Raw genomic sequence first — 18,364 nt, forward strand, 5'->3', positions numbered from 1 at the left:
TAATTTTTTTTTTCAATATTACAGGTGATTTTTATTTTCTTCATTTTTGCAATCTATAGCTTTCACATTTTCTTCAACGAACACATATATATATATTTTTTTTAAATTTATTTTATTTATGGCTGTGTTGGGTCTTCGTTTCTGTGCGAGGGCTTTCTCTAGTTGTGGCAAGCGGGGGCCACTCTTCATCGCGGTGCGCGGGCCTCTCACTATCACGGCCTCTCTTGTTGCGGAGCACAGGCTCCAGACGCGCAGGCTCAGTAATTGTGGCTCACGGGCCCAGCTGCTCCGCGGCACGTGGGATCCTCCCAGACCAGGGCTCGAACCCGTGTCCCCTGCATTGGCAGGCAGACTCTCAACCACTGTGCCACCAGGGAAGCCCGAACACATATATTTTAATAATGAAAGAAAATAAACTTTTAAAACCTTACATCTTTGCAGCACCAATTCGTGTTAAGCTAATCCTCCCAGGTAACACATAAGGTTTTTTTTTTTAATAGATCTTTATTGGAGTATCACTGCTTCACAATACTGTGTTAGTTTCTGTTGCACAAAAAAGTGAATCAGCCATATGCATACATATGTCCCCATATCCCCTGCCTCTTGAGCCTCCCTCCCTCCCTCCCTATCCCACCCCTCTAGGTCCTCGAAAAGCACCGAGCTGATCTCCTTGTGCTACACAGCTGCTTCCCACTAGCTATTTTACATTCGGTAGTGTATATATGTTGATGCTACTCTCACTTCGCTCCAGCTTCCCCCTCCCCACCTACTGTGTCCTCAAGTCCATTCTCTGTGTCTATGTCTTTATTCCTGCCCTGCCACTAGGTTCATCAGTGCCATTTTTTTTTTTTTTAGATTCCATATATATGCGTTAGCATACGGTATTTGTTTTTCTCTTTCTGACTTACTTCACTCTGTACGACAGACTCTAGGTCCATCCACCTCACTACAAATAACACCATACACGAAAATAAACTCCAAATGGATTAAAGACCTAAATGTAAGGCCAGACACTATAAAACTCTTAGAGGAAGACATAGGAAAGACACTCTGACATAAACCACAGCAAGATCTTTTTTGACCCACCTCCTAGAGTAATGAAAATAAAAATAAAGATAAACAAACGGGACATAATTAAACTTAAAAGCTTTTGCACAGCAAAGGAATAATTTTCAGAAGTGTGTTTTAGTTTGAAATCTAGATCACTTATCCAGTGATTAGACAAAACAAAATAAAACACATCCGTCTATCTGTATGACTAGTAATGGGAAGAATCATGCTGTATGTCCCTACCTTTCAAAGGAACCAACCCTCTTTATTATGTTGCCCAGTGTCTCTAGCTTGGGCTGAGAGACCAAATGGATGCTCTTAGGACAGACCCTCAGTTGAAAGATATTGATGGTAAGCCAGCCTGACCAAGCTGTAACTTCCCAATGGAAAATAATGACATATGCTAAGTAAAGCTGATCAAGAAAGCATTAACTTGTATAACTCCTAGGATGGAGATGGGGATTTTAAAATGTATTTTTTGGACTGTTGTGGCAGACTGAATAATGAACCCAAAGATATCCCCATCCTAATCCCTGGAACCTGTGTCTGTTACCTTATATGGCAACAGGGACTTTACGAATGTGATTAAGTTCAGGATCTTGAGATGGGGAGATTATCCTGGATAATCTGGGTGGGCCCTAAATGCAGTCACAGATGTCCTATTAGGGGTGGGAGGCAGAGGCTGACTTGACTATGGAGAGGGAAAGGCAATGTGATAATGGAAGCAGAGATTCGGGCAATGCGCTTTGAAGGTGGAGGACGGGGCCACGAGCTGAGGATACAGGCGCTGCTAGAAGCTAACAAAGACCAAGAAACAGGTTCTCCTCTCAAGGGTCCAGAAAGGTAAGAGAACAAACTTGTGTTGTTTTAAGCCACAGTTTGTAGTAATTTTTTGCAGCAGCTGTGGAAAACTAACTCAACCAGTAAACTTTTAGTGTTCTTTGGAAAGATCAATACATTGATCTTTTAATATTTTCTAACAGAAAAAGCATTTCTTCTTTTAAATTATCCTGATCAGTTGCTTTCATAACTTGAAATTCCTATTTTTTTAGGTTTCCATTTTATATTCCTAGCTTCTGAATATAGTAAACAGTGATTGTCTAATTGGGACATTTAGTCACATTCTATTGCCATCATTTTTGATGATTTTTAAATTAACTTGTGATTTCAGTATGCATTTTAATGTCTACAACTTTAAAAAGGTATCATGCTTTAAATGTGTAAATTTATCTTAAAGGTCTATTGTTTTAATTTGGTTCCCTTTTTGTTGGCATATTTTTATAGCTTTCTTACAAAAGAAATTCAAACTTGAAAGAATTTATGTTAATCATAGCTTAAAATAATGATTCAGAATTTATAAATCATATCTTAAATGTGCCAGAGCATTTTTCTTTGCTGTTTACCCATGAGTTCAACATATGTCATTTATCCATGCTTTTTGTTACCATTGAAGTGAAAGAATTTTAATAATTTTCGCAAACAGTGAAATCTTCAAAAAATTTTGCTGTGTAATATTTGAATATATTTTATCTTCACTTTGGTGAAATCATATAGTTTTTAAAAATGGTGCAGTTCAATGAGAGCAACTTGAACTGAAATGATTGTGTTCAATATAATGAAACCTAAGATATTGAAGGCTTAAACCTAAGGTGTTAAATATTTCAAGTACAACAAAAGCAAAACGAACAAAAAAACCTCTGGGTCTGTAAGGAACACATCCATCCCTCCTGGTTACGTGAGACATAAGTATGGACATTTACATATCACAGACGAGTGCCATCTTTTCTCTTGAACCTTGGCAATTGTAGTATGTCTCTTTTCTGGCTATGGAATGTGTCGATTGGCATACCCAAGTATCAGATGTCCTGTGAGTTCATACCTGGGTGCTTTCATTTTTTCTCTGAACCACTCCCTGCACAAGGCTTTTTTGTTTGTTTGTTTTAGATCCAGCTGACTCCCAAACAGGTCTCCCAAACTGTATCTTCTGTGCAAATTAAATTTCCATTGACATCTCAAACAGAAAATTTGTTCTTAGTCTTTGCAGCAGTGAGATCTAATTGATATTGTATGCTATAAATTGTAAAATATCTGGATACAGTATGAGAAGGAGATAAATCAAAACAGAGTTTTGCTCTTTCCTCTAAATCCTCTTGTGTTTGCGTTTGTTAGATGTTTGGGCATAGGTTTTCAAAGCACTGACCTTAATGCTAGTCATGCAGCAGAAACCCCACATAGGTTTTGAAAACTACTGGGTTAATGTTATCTGGAGACAGTTTTTTGTTTTTTGTTTTTTTTGCTGTTTAATTGAGTCATGCTTCATTGTCTTCTACTGCGTGTTAATGCCGGTGAAATACTGATTGTTGACAGAGTCCTCCCAGTGAAGCGGCTCCAGAAATGTTGTGCTGCTGTAGGAAACTATGTAAAATAAAAAGTCTTATTTAGATCTGTAGAAGGCTCAGCTGACAGGTTAAGAGCTATCAGATATTCATAAATATTCACTAATGACAAGAATATAAGGGGAGCTACCTGTTCTCAATAGATCCCTTCTATGTTTTGGTGTATTTATATAAGGGAAAAATCTTAAATGCAATCCAGAGTGAATGGAATCATATTGAATGCCTCGTTGAGAGCACCATACAATAAATAAATCTAGAATCTAGAATAGGATATCTAATTTTGCCTTTTTTCTTCCAGCAATAAGCAAAATATATTTTTCTTTACTTTTTCTAAGCTCACTTCTCGTCTGAAAGTAAGAGGCTGTCACAGTAAAACTGTGCATGGAAAGCTGTGGCACTTGAACACTCCAGGAAAATCATTTAGGACCTGAGGCATAAAGGCAACAGTTCATTCTAGTGACCTTGATGTACAGCTGACTACTGCACTCACAGTGAGTCCTTTTATGGTTCCAGAAGCATCACCTGTGATTACACTTAAGTTTTCCTCTGGGCTGGGGAGAAGTAATTCTAAATATATACTGTGAAGACTAGAGAGAGATTCCTATGAAGCAGAGTTCACATTCAGAGTGAGAATTAAAATTATGCTTTCAGGTAATTAATGGTGGTGATGTTCTTACTGAAGTGTGCCTGGGTCCAAGACTCCTTGAAGGACACAGCAGGGCTGCCAGCACACCTTCAGAGGGCACCATCTACAACATCATCTGTATGACTAGTGCACAACCCATAGGGCTGCACATAGCAGTCCTGGTACGTGGGTGCCATTTTCAACTTCAAAGTCACTTAATAATCTGTAGGGCTTCTTACTCTCTTTAATCTGTAGGGAGGCAGAATCCTGTTCTCTGTAAGAGAAAGTCCCGAGGAAGTCTGACACAGTCTTCCCTGAATATCAAGTTAATCAGAGTAGAAACCCTGTGTCCCTTTATCACTAAACAACTTTGCAATTTACAATCACACATTGACAAAGTTTATCTACTTCATAACAATTCAAATAAGAGTTCACACACTTAGATTACAGCACATGCTTATCTTTAAAAAAGTAAACAGCTCTATCGTGATATAATTCACATATCATACAATTCATTCCATAGTTTTTAGTATATTCCAAGGATGTGCAACCATTACCACTTTCTAATTACAGAACATTTTCATTACCCCAGAGAAAAGCTCCGTACCCATTGGCAGTCACTCTCTATTCCTCATTACCCCCAGCCCCTGACAACTATAATCTACTTCCTGTCTCTATGGATTTGCCCATTCTGGACCTTTCATGTAAATAGAATCATATGTATTGACTTTTTTACCTGTCTTCTTTCATTTAACATGATGTTTTCAAGTTATATTTATATTGGAGCAATGTATCAGTATTTCATTCCTTTAAAGTGGAATAATATTCCATTGTATGGATATACCACATTTTCTTTATCCACTCATCAGTTAATTGACATTTGGTTTGTTTCTACTTTGGGATTATTATGAAGAATACTGCTGTGAACATTCATGTAGAAGTTTTTGTGTGGGCATATGTTTTCATTTTCTTGTGTAAATACCTAGGAGTGGAATGGCTGGGTTATATGATAACTCCAAGTTTAAACTTTTGAGGAATTTTCAGCCTGTTTTCCAAGGTGACTACACTGTCTTACATTCCTACCAGCAATGTATGAGTTTTGCAATTTCTCCACATCTTTGCCAAAACTTGTTATTGTCCTTCTTTTTGATAATAGACATACTGGTGGATATGAAGTGGTATCTCATTGTGGTTTTGATTTGCATTTTGCTAATGACGAATGGTTTTGAGCATCTTTGCATGTGTTTATTGGCCATTTCTATATCTTTTTTGGAGAAATGTCTATTCAAGTCCTTTGCCTGTTTTTCAGTTGGCCTATTCATCTTCTTTTCTTTAATTGAAGTACAGTTGACATACAGTATTGTAATAGTTTCAAGTGTACCTCATAGTGACTCAATGTTTATATACATTTTTTAAATGACCACCGAGGTAAGTCTAGTTATCATCTGTCACCATACAAAGTTATTGCAATATTACTGACTATACTTCCTATGCTGTAAACTACACCCCCATGACTTATTTATTTTATAACTGGAAATTTGTACCTCTTAATCCCCTTCATCTATTTCACCCCCAACTCCTCTCCCCTCTGGCAACTACGTTTGTTTTCTGTATCTCTGAGTCTGTTTCTGTTTTGCTTTGTTTGTTTGTTTTGTCTTTTAGACTCAACATGTAAGTGAAATCATAAGGTAACTGTCTTTCTCTGTCTGACTTATTTCACTTAGCATAATACCCTGTAGGTCCATCCATGTTGTTACAAATGGCAAGATTTCATTCTCTGTTATGTCTGAATAATATTTTGTTGTATATATATGTATATAATCACATCCTTTTTATTCATTCATCTATCAATGGACACTTAGATTGTTTCCATATCTTGACTACTGTAAATAATGGTGCAATGAACATAAGTGTGCATATATCTTCCAGAAGTGGAATTATTGGATCATACAGTAGTTCTATTTTTAATTTTTGAGGAACCCCCAGACTATTTTCCATAGTGGCTGCACCAACTTATATTCCGACCAACAGTGCATGAGGGTTCCTTTTTCTCTACATCCTTGCCAACACTTGTTATTTTTCGTCTTTTTGATAATCACAGACATATATAAATCAATGGAATAAAATAGAGAGCCCAATAAACCCATGCATATAAGGTTAAGTAATCTATGACAAAGGAGGCAAGAATAGACAATTGAGAGCAGACAGTCTCTTCAACAAATGGTGCTGAGAAAACTGGATCACCGTCTTCCACCATATACAAAAATAAATTCAAAATGGGTTAGACTGGAATGTAAGACATGAAACCATGAAACTCCTAGAAGAAAACAGACACAGTACACTCTTTGACATCGGTCTTAGCAATATTTTTTGGACCTGTCTCCTCATGCAAGCACAACAAAAGCAAAAATAAACAAATGGAACTACAGCAAACTAAAAAAACTTTTTGCACAGTGAAGAAAACTATCAACAAACGAAAAGCCAATGTACTGAATGGGAGAAGATATTTGCAAATTATACCTCTGATAAAGATTAATATTCAATATGTAAAAAGAACCTATACAACTTAATATCAAAAAGCCAAACATCCCGATTAAAAAAAATGGACAGAGGAGCTGAACAGACATTTTCCAGAGAGGACCTACAGACACATGAAAAGATTCTCAACATCGCTAATCATCAGGGAAATGCAGATTGTCTTTTTATTCTTGAGTTGTAACAGTTCATTATATAATCTGGATACAAGTTCCTTGTATATGGTTTGCAAATATTTTCTCCCATTCTGTGGGTTGTCTTTTCACTTATTTAATAGTCCTTTGAAGCACAAACGTTTTTGATTTTGGTTAAGTCCAATTTACCTATTTTTTTCTTTTGTGACGTGCTTTTGATGTTATAGCTAAGAAATCATTGCCTAACCCAAGTTCACAAAGATTTACTTCATGTTTTCCTCTAAGTGTTTTATAGTTTTGGCTCTTACATTTAGGTCAGTGATCCATTTTGAGTTAATTTCTGTATATAGTGTGAGGTAGGGGTCCAACTTTATTATTTTTCATGTGAAATTCTGTTGTCCCAGCACCATTTGTTAAAAGACTGTTCTTTCTCCATTAAGTTGTCTTGGCACTCTTTTCAAAAATCATTTGACTAAGTATAAGGTCTTGTTTCTGGACTCTCTTTTTTGTTCCATTGATCTATATATATCTATTCTTAGCCGGAATCACACTGTCTTGATTACCATAGCTTTGAAATTAACTTTTGAAACATGTGAGTCCTCCAACTTTAATTTTCTTTTAACGATTGTTTTGGCTATTCTCTATCCCTTGCATGTCCATCTGAATTTTAGGATCAGCTTTTTGCCAAATGATTTGTCTTCATCTATTGAGATGATCATGTGGTTTTTGGCCCCTATTCTATTAGTGTGATGTGTTCCATTGATTAAATTTCACATATTAAACCAACCTTGTGTCCCTGGGATAAATCTCAGCTGGTAATGTTGCTGGATTCCATGTGCTAGGATTTGTTGAAGATCTTGCATCTCTGTTTATAAAGGATATTGGTCTGAAGGGGTTTTTTTTTTGGTTTGGTATTAGGTTAATACTGGGCTCACAGGAAATGAATTGGGAAATTCTCCCTCCTCTTCTATTTTTTGGAAAAGCTTGGGAAGGATTGATGTTAATTTTTCTTTATACATTCAATAGAATTCACGAGTGAACCTATCTGGGCCTGGGCTTTTCTTTGTGGGATAAAATTGTGGCAATATATACATAACATAAAATTTACTATTTTAATAATTTTTTGACTATTTAATCTCTTTACTAAGACCAAGCTATAATGTTTAGCAAAACTTTAATGAAGGTGTGAGAATAATTGAAGGGAATTTTATCAGAGAAGAGAAAAATCTTAAAAGGGTAATAAATATGAAGACTCCCAGTGTTCTTAGGAAAAGCCCTGCCACAGAGTGACTCTCCTGGTCTGCTGCCATGTCCCAGAGGCCACCTTACTTCTTGACAATGCGTGTGCTCTGCTGTGTGTCTCCTCTACTCGGAGTCCATGTACTCTCCCCGTACAGTGAGTCCTAGAAAGAGTGAGGAAAGTAATCTCAGCTTTCCTTCCAGCCTACTTCCTAACCACAGTCTGCCGACAGACAACTGCACCCATAATAAAGAGAGTTTTAGATAGAATTATACAAAGCAATTAATGTTTTCTGGAAATTTTTTATTTCAAATTAGGATCTTGGCTTTACTTTTGTAGAACCAAAAGGTCTATGGAAGAGGTTTTCCAAAAACAACAATAATTATCCCCCCAAACTGAATTCAAGCAACAACTGAATTTCTGAAATTACATGTTGTATTCAGGATTTCCAAGGTTCCAGGATCGATTTTTAAACTGGTCTCAAGTCAGAGTTCTTGAACTTCCCCCAGTCCCAGGGGTCTCCTTAGCACATGGCCCAGAGAGAGGATGTAGCAGCTGACCTTCCTCCTCTCAGCATCCTCAGCATCTGGATTCTGTTCCTGGGACAGTGGCTTACCTGTAAGGCCTCTGCTCCCCCCCATGCCCATGTTTTCCAATTTGATCTTCTCTCAATGAAGATCTACTAAAACTCTTTGCTTAAACATCATTTCTCATGGTTTAAGATGCCTAAAACCATCTTCAAAGATCTTTTCTCCAAACTTCCTAAAGTATAGAAGTTCCTTGGTGTTTGTTTAAAGGTTCTCATTCTACTTGGGTAGATATTTGCATCCTGTTGTAATATCATGGCTGATATTCTGGGGTGTTGCTTACATTTTTTTTTTCTTTTAATAGTTCAGTAGTTTCTTTTAATAGTTCAAAGTTCTGCTACAGACTGAATTGTATCCCCTCAAAATACATATGTTGAAACCATAGACCCCAGTGTGATCTTTTGGAGATGGGGCCTTTGGGAGGTAATTAGGGTTAGATGAGGTCATGAGGGTAGGGCTCCCATGATTGGATTAGTGGCTTTAGAAGAAAAAGAAGAGAGAGAGAGATCATTTTTTTCCGTCATGTAAGGACACAATGAGAAGGTGGCTGTCTGCAAGTCAGGAAGAGGGTCCTCACTAAGAACTGAATTGGCTGGCACCTTGATCTTGGTCTTCTCAGCCTCCAGAACTGTGATAAATAAATGTTGTTTAAGCCACCCAGTCTATAGTATTTTGTTATAGCAGCCTGAGCTAAGACAACATCCTAACTTTCAGTGAAAGTTAATGTAAGTGGTTAATGTAGTTAATGGAAGTGGTCCTGATTTATGTGTGATGGGGATGACAGGTGGAGAGATCTGTCTGGAGTGGACAGGAAGATTTTTCAGTTGTAGCTACCTAAACAATGTTAGGTGTTCTTTGTGGATAGAAATACCCAGCTCATTTTAAAGTAGGCCAGAACAACTGGGAGATTCTTACTACTTAGGAAACAATGTCTTACCTTTTCTTCTTCCTTCTTTCCCCTTCCCCACCCCCCTTTTTTGACTCTGTCTGTCTCTTTTCCATATACTCTCAGCATGACTTCCTAAAGGTACATTTTAAATGGTTGAGGTTATTTGAAAAAGCGTCTGAAGTTGTCCTCCCAGCTAAAGGAATTGTACTATAAAGTAGAATAATTTGAAAGGGAGGAGTTTGTCTTTTTCATGCACCATAAAAAGCTTTCAATCCTTTTAATAACTGAAAAGGCTTATACTTCTGTTAAGAGTCTCTAAGAACTTCTGATAAATTTCATATTGTAGTTGTAGTGTATTTCATGAACCAGGAGAATACAAACTTCTTTTTCCGAGCCTCTGTCTCTCTCCGACACACTTCCTCTCTCATACAGCATACTGAATGCTAATGCATAAGTAACGCAAATTAAGGTGTTCTGTTTATAACTTAATATAAAGGAAGAGATTAGAGCACAGACATAGCCTTTCTGCACTTCTGAGGACTCCTTCTCAATCAGCAGTAATTGAGCTTGTGTCATGTTTATGGTCCAGCATGGTAGTATGAGAATTTAGAACCAAAGTCACTCAGCAGCTGTGTGACCTTAGGCACATCATTTAAACTCATGGACTTCAGATTCCTCGCAGGGAAAAGGGAGATAATGACACCTATTTTGCTGGGCTCTTGTGAGCATTCTGTGAGAGAATACTTAGCACACAGCTCAATGACACAGAGTAGTCACTGTCTCCAATAGGGGTAATTTGATTATGAGGCACCAAATCCCACTTAAAATCATTGGAAGGAAAGGGGGGTAATTCATGGAACTCCAGGGCAAGGAGTGCAGCCCAGCCTCCAGAGGAAGCAGAGTCTTTCTCTCTCATCTGTTCCTGAGGCTCCCTGTTCTCGCATCACTGTTGCTCTCTGCACATCTGCTTCTTCTCCTCTCCCTTGCTGACTGGCTGTCTCAGCTGTTTCCATGTGGCGCAGGCCTGGCCACCTTGGCTTCGTGTCACATGATTTTCCAGTTTAGGAACCAAAAAGATCTTAGCTTGACACTCTCGATTCTTGTGGTCCACTTCCCTATAGTCATTGGTGTCCAGAGAGGGGCCCCTCTGGGCTGTTACCTGCTCAGCAGAGGCAACGGGAAGAGATGGAGATGGAGGGGAACACGGTAGATTCTATGAGAAAGTGGTGTGGGGTGAAGAGGAAATCATGGGCATCTCCAGAAAAGTCACTCAAGAAACATGAACTTTCTTTCTCCCTTGAAGGTCCTACCCATATATCCCACCTAGTTCTGTCAGGTTTTGTCCTTGACTTCTTGTGCAGTGCTTAACTATGGACTTGTACCTGCTTTCTTTCTTTCTTTCTTTTTTTCTTTTTAACATCTTTATTGGAGTATAATTGCTTTACAATGGTGTGTTAGTTTCTGCTGTATAACAAAGTGAATCAGCTATACATATACATACATCCCCATGCTAACACATATATATGTCCCTGCTTTCTTGAAGCTCCTATTTCAACTTCCACATAAATATGCGATGTTGGTTATCCTCCTACTTTTTCTTGATAGATTCTTCTTCTTTTCTGGCTCCTCTTCCTCTTTTCCCATAAATAATGAATACTTTGTGAGGTTGTGTCATTATGTCTGCTCTCTTTTCCCCCCAGTCGTCTGTCCCTTGGTGAACTCAACCACAGAGTACTTGGAACACAATACTTGCCAGGCAAATGGGAGTCCTCTTCCTATCTTTTTTTTCGTATGTTTTTAATTTCTAAGTTCTTTCTTAAGAGATGAAATTTTTACTGTTTTCTTATTTTCGACACTCTCTTCTTCATGCTTGAAACCTGGTAATATGCAATATTTATTATATTTTATGCAGTTTGTATTATGGATTTTGTAACGTGTGTGTGTGTGTGCATGTGTGTGTGTGTGTATCTCTGAAGTATGTAGAGAATATCTAGGAAAGCAGCAATTAGGAATTTAGCACCTTTTAAGGGATCCTCAGTTCTTGTTCCCAAAGTCCCACAGGCAGTTGTTCTTGGATAAACCGTCGTGTTGAATACTGTTTGGGAAATCTCTTTGGTGCTGGATAATTGTGTAAGGAGTTATAATAATCTGCTCATTGAGATGGATGTGATTGCCTGTGATCAGAGCAATCTATAATAATCACTTCACTTATGTTTATTCACCCCTAGGTAGGAAGACAAGAACTAAAATTGTGTGTGTGTGTGTGTGTGTGTGTGTGTGTGTTGGACTTTGGAAACTAAGCACTACTGTGACAGCTTTACCTCTGCTGCAACATAAGGAGGGAATTTGAAGTAGGGAAACCAGAAACTCAGCTCAGAAACAATCCTCCCAACCAGAACCATTGAGGCAACATAAGTAGCCCTTTCCAATCTGTGGCAGAGTAGAAACGAGGGGAATTTGTAGTCCTTGGTGTCAGAAGAGACAGCTGTGTAGTCTCACATCAAGCAAAACTGGTCAGTACGGCTTTGGAATGGTCAAGCCCAGGTGGGCAACAAGACAAGAAAGAAGGTAATGCCAGTGGAGCCATGGCCCTCGGACAAATGTGAGCTACTACAGATCATTTGGAGTCCTACGACCTATAATGGTTAGAGAAAGAATAGACATCCAGGGCTCCGAAAGCATACCACAATGGAAGGAAGGGAATACATCGTCATGCCTGTCTAACCAGAGAGGATTTTTAAAACGATGATAACTTTGTGCCAGTAATAGTGCCACTGTGAGTAGTGTGTAGATAAGTACAATCATGCTGGAAAGCATTTGGCCTTATATATCATAATCCTTAAACGATTTCATTACCCTTGCTCCAACTTCTAGGACTCTTTCCTAAGGAAATGGCCAGTGATATACACTAAGATTTCTCTGTGTGATGTGTGTCACATGGTTATTTGTAAAAGCAAAATAAGAGATTGTCGAATAAATTTTGTATTCATAGAACAATGTATTCTGCAATATTGAGAATCACAGTTTCATAGAATACTTATTGCATTGTTCTCATGCAAATTTCACATGCAAAATTCTCATGATTTGGTGTTTGATCAAGAAGATAGGACGTAAAACTGTATATAGAAGCTGCTCTTTTTATAGACTTTCCACTCACAGTCTTTTATAGATGTGAATTAAGCCACACAACAGAACAAAATGGGCTGATTTTACCCAACAACACATGTTGTGATAAGTTTAAAGTCACTATGGACTTTTGCACAAATGGATTTACATTTGAGAACCAAGCCTATTTTTAAGTAGAATTACTTCTATATGCAAAATGATTTTGATTTGTTTCTACATATATACAAAATCTATATAGCTGCATTGGTATGTAATTGAGAGAAAACGCACCAAAATACTACCAGAAGTGGGATTATGAATAATTTTTATTTTCTTTATAAGTGTTATTTTCTTCATCATACTTTTCTGTATTTCTATATTTTCTATGATGAACATGTATAATTTTATGTTTAGAATAAAATAAACTCTATAAAAATAGCAAAGGAATTTGTATACAAAGAGCAGTATAAGAAGGGAGGTTCCATAATGTGGCAAATGGAAATAGTCTTGCTTGAAATAATGCAATACACCAGCTAAAAAGACTGTTTGATGCGTCACGTAAATTCATTTTCTTCCTTAGTCGAGTGAGAGATGCATTTGCAGCTGGGAATGCAGCTGACCATTTAGTAAGAGTACTCCTACATTCAGTTAGTACCCTTTATTTAGTCGACAAGACGCCAGTGATAACAATACTGTTAACAGGGACAGTTCCTTATTAGGATATGTCCTGGCAGCCAGGCTCTGTGAAAAATACTCTATTCATATTATCTCATAATTTCCAAAAATTTGCTATTGTGATTCCCTTTTACATATGAGGATATTTAGATCCACAGAGATTGTGACTTGCCCGAATTAGGCAGTGAGGGAATGGCAGATTCTCCTGCTGTCCCAACTTTGATATACTGGAAAATACTGACAATTTGGGAAGAAAGAAGTTATACTGTGATATGTAGAATAATTGGCCACCAAAAGGTGATAATTCAGTAATTAGTTAAAAGAGAGAAAACGAAATGAGTCCTCTACTGTTGGGCAGACCCACCTGGAGCCTTGGAAGTACTTGATAACATCCATCAAGAAGTGGCCAGACTACTTTTTCAGTTTTGTGTGCAGCTGTTGAGATAGACTGTTTAATCAATGGAGAGTTTCAGGCTATTCTTTTTCTTCCCATTATTGGCTAGTTGTAAACTCTGTACTTGGTTGAAAGACACCACAGAACCAAGTGATGAACAAGAAGGGATAACTTAGTAGAGGAATGAAAGCAGAATTTTAAGAAACTGCTGATGTTTAAGAAATGAAAGGGGCTGATAATAGCAATTAATGATTGTGAAATCTGGGCCTCTGCCGTGAGTCTTAAAACCAGTTCTAAAACAGAAGAAGATTAAAATACGTATTGATCTGCTGATGGGCCAAAGGTAAAGTTTAAAAGCAAAGCATTGACCAGTATGTATTACATTAATTAAACCCTTCTCTGCGAAGTGAATAAACACAGGCTGATAACTAGTATCTGTGAGTTCCTGAATTGATTCTGCATTGAGCATACTTCAAAGATGCGGGGCCGTGTCCGTCTGCAATCACCTTCAGAAAGGCTGTCTTGCGGCAGAGGGAGGCCATAAGACACTCAAAGTTCTCGTGTGCAGCTGATCCCCCTACTTACTATACTAATGCAGCGGCTGTAATAGCAACAGGCTTTGAAGTGAAAGCTTTGCTGGGGTTATGCACTCATTAAAAACTACCACGCTTTCATACAATCCAAGAACTCTAATGGGAAGGATTTCACATTAAGAGAGCAACAAGAACCCAGATTGCCCCTATCTGTGCCCTCTTGCTTGCTTGCTTGGCACCCACTGAAGATGTGGACCATCTCTTTCAACTTTAGACAGAACACTCTGTAAAAGTGTTGAGGACCTCAGAGACCTTGCCTATTGACTTACATTTAGGTCAATGTTTCCATTCTGCTGTTTATCTCATTTGTTATTTTCACATATGGCCGATTAACACAGGTTCTGCAAGGATCCTAAGGGGCTGGGGAGCATAGTAATTAAGAAATACTGTGGGAATTTAGAGTGTGGTAAAGGTGGTATTTCAAATCACTGGAGAAAGATAGATCGTTTAATACATGGCATTAGAATTACTGGCAGCCACTTGGGAAAAAATAAAACTAGATCACTTATGCGGAAATAAATGCCAGAAAAAAATTTTAATACTTAAAACTATGAATGTACTAGAAAAATATATAGATGATTTGTTTTTCATAATATTGGCATAGAAAAGGTCATTCAAAAAAAAAGAGAAAAGAAAAGGTCATTCTAGGCACAACTCCAAACCTAAAATCTATAACAGAAAATACTCATAAATTTGACTATGTACACATTTTAAATTTTATAGAGAAAAACATACCACAAGCAATGTCAAAAGATAAACAACAAACCTGAGAAAAATATTTGTAACACATATCAGAAAATGAGCTAATTTCTTTAACATTTAAAGAACTCTTAGAAATCAGTATGAAGAAGATAAACACTCCCATAAAAAATGGGTAGACATGGAACATCAATTCCCAGAAACTAAATACAAGGAGATTCACCGAAGCCTTATTTATAATAGCCAAATCCTAGAAATAAAAGTTCTTCAATGACATGACTTATTAACTAAATATGATAACAGCTGTTAAAAAGAATGAAGTAGAGATACATATATTGATATGGAAAGATGTTCACATGTCCAAAATAATAGTTTTAAGTTAAAAATACCCAGCAGGTTGCATAACAGTGTTTACTATAATCCCATTTGTATATAGAAATATATATCAATCTGGAAGAATATACAAGTTAATGGTTAACTCTGGGGATTAGGACTGGAATTTAAAAGGATAATTTTAGTTCTGTGTTGTTTGAATTTACATTGTATTATTTTTAAAATAATCTTAAACATGACTTAAATAAATAAATATGAAGGCAAATTGTGGTAAAGCCTCAAACTTTGTAATGAAAATGGAACAGAAGAACAGACACATCACGCATTGAGAAAGAATAATCCACAAGGCTTAGTCCTGAATTGGTATAGGGTGACAGAATTGTATCCTTGCGTCCTGGGTCTCATATTCTTTAACCATCTGTGTCAATCTGGGAAGCAGGCACTGAGCCAGAGTTGGGAGTGCAAGAAGTGTATTGAGGAGTAAAGCCTGTGAAAGGTCGATGGGGAGGGAGCCTTCAGACTGTGGTGCTATTCTGACACCTAGAGAAGGCAAAGAAGTGAAGAAGGACTAGGCAGGGAGAGACTCCAAACTCATGCAGGTCAGACAGAGCCAATCCAACGTGAGCTCTAGAGCAAAGACGCCTATTACAGGAGACTTGTTTTGGGCAGAGATGGCCAAACCCTCTGACCCCCACCATGCTCAGCAGTTGGCTGGGGGCTGCCAGAGGAGCATGGCCTCGCCTCCTGCACTGTTGAAGATCTCAAAGGTCCAGCAGCCGGGGGCTCTTAGTTCCAGGACTCCTTGCATCAGAACAGCAAATTCTTTCTTAAAGGGAGAGCAGGTCCACACCTCCTTGGCCGCCAGAGTCCAGATCCACTTCATATATGTTCAAAGAGTAGCTCTTCCAGGTTGCCAGTGGGCCTCTCTTTGGGAGAGGAAATTTAGAAGAATGAGGTTAGAAGGACACACTACAGCCCCTGTTGCTGCATTCGGTCTCAGGGCTGCAAGTGATACTCACACTCTCCCTCCTCTACTATCTGTCCCAAATTCCCCTTGCCCTCAGCTCTCACCTCTACTGGTCTCAGTGACTTATCTGGTGATGTTACCCAAATCCTCATTCCTGAGGGATCTGAGCCCCTGATAACCATCCCTTTCTCAGGCCCTTGTCTGTTCATTATCAAAACTGGGCAGGGAAGTACCAGAATGGGGATGCTATTGGCCACGGGGGCAGGATAATTTCTCATTGTGCGGGAGTCACATAGCACACACCCCGCCTCCCCCTCACCCCGCAACCGCCATCATTGTGAAATCCAAAACATGCACACACATTTCCATATGTCTCTGGCCAAGATCTATAAAACTCAAAAAGTTTGTAAACTTACAAACCCAAAGCCTTTTCTCTCCAGATTATTGTCTATAAAATAACTTTGAAAAACAAAAAATCATCTTTACTGCTTGCAGCCACCCTCTTTCAGGCAATGTGCATCTCCCAAATTGCCTAAATGAGATGTGTATCTGTGACAAGGAGGTGTGGGTGAAAAACAAACTGTTTAATCCTTGAAAAGGTTTGAAGTGAAAAAACATTTTTTTAATCATCTTTAATGCTCTCCATTTTCCAGTAAAGCTGAGGTCAGGCCATCAGCCAACTGAAGGTGGGGAAGCAACTGTGGAGATTGGAGGAGAGGAAAGAAGATTTGAAATACTCAGAGTGGGGAAGAATGCTTCTTAGATGGAGCCCGTCAGCGCAGCTGTGTGATTTTCTCCAGCGGTTGTTCAGGTGAAGGCATGAAGATTGTCGGGTTCATTCTGGAATGGGGTTTGCTCCAGACACAAGGGGAGACAGGAAAGGAAGTGGAGGGCACTTGTGAGGAGGTGCTTATAGTGAGGAGCCATAGCACCTGGTCTGGACAAGGATTGACACTCCTTCCCACCTTTATATACTTAACATCTCCTTGTCATCTGGCTCCTCTTAAGACGGGTTCAAGTCCCCCCAATCTTAGAAATGTCCTTTCTTGGCCCCATTCACATCCCCGTCCAGCCTCCACTCTATCTTTGGCTTCTCCTTCACAGCCAGATTTCTCAAAAGGTTTGTCTATACTGTGATCTCCATTTCCTTGCCTCTCATCACTCAATCCACTCCAAACGGGTTTCCGTCTCAGTCATGAACCTGTACAGTCTCATAAAAGTCACCCATGACTTCTAGGCCACTAAGTCCAATGGATATTTAGGAACATATTTTAGTGTTACCTTATTTGCTCTCTCAGGAGGATTTGGCACTTTTCAGCATTCACTGATTCTTGGAATACTTTTGTCCCACTAGCTTCTGTGACATTCTCTTTGTTTTCCCTCCTTCCTCAATGACTGCTCCTTCATTTTCTTTATTCTTGACTCATCCTTTTCTGCCTTACTTTTCCAGGTAGGATCGAGTTTGGACGTACTTAACAGAAAAAAAATAGTAGCTTAAATAAGATAGAAGAGTAATTATTTTACAAACAAGGAAGCTCAAAGATAGGCCATACAGGAATTCAATATCTATCTTTCTGTTTCAGCATCCTAGCATCCTCAAGGTCACCTCATGGTCCAAGATGGCTGCCATCACATCCATATGCCAGGAGGCATCTAAAGGCAGGGAGAAAAGGCAAAATGTTGTACCTTCTAGGTGAGTCATTAGAGAGGCTTCTTGTAAGCCCCACACAACCCCTTGGTCCACATTCTGTTGACCTCCCAGCTATAACAGATGCTGGGAGATAGTGTCTTTTAACTGAATAATCAGGGCCCTATTACTAAGGAAGAAGGGGAGGATGGATACTGGGAAGCTGATCAGCAGTTAGATTTGGATATTCCTGGGGGCCTTATCCTGAAGCCCTGTCTTTCTCATCCTATACTCTTTTTAGACACACTCATCCATGTCCATGGCTTTCAATACCATGTTACACCAGCGATTACAAACCCATCTTTTTTCAGTGCTTCATGCTCCCTTGAGCAGAGCTTTTTTGGTAGACCGTTGGCCTTAAAATCCTGCATGAACACTATATTGTGAGCTTGCACTTGCACCCACGTATACCCACAACCTAGTACAGAGCCAAGGTTCAGGAAACATCACTTGAA

The sequence above is a fragment of the Eubalaena glacialis genome, chromosome 9 (assembly GCF_028564815.1).
Source record: "Eubalaena glacialis isolate mEubGla1 chromosome 9, mEubGla1.1.hap2.+ XY, whole genome shotgun sequence".
In the NCBI taxonomy this organism is placed as follows: domain Eukaryota; kingdom Metazoa; phylum Chordata; class Mammalia; order Artiodactyla; family Balaenidae; genus Eubalaena; species Eubalaena glacialis.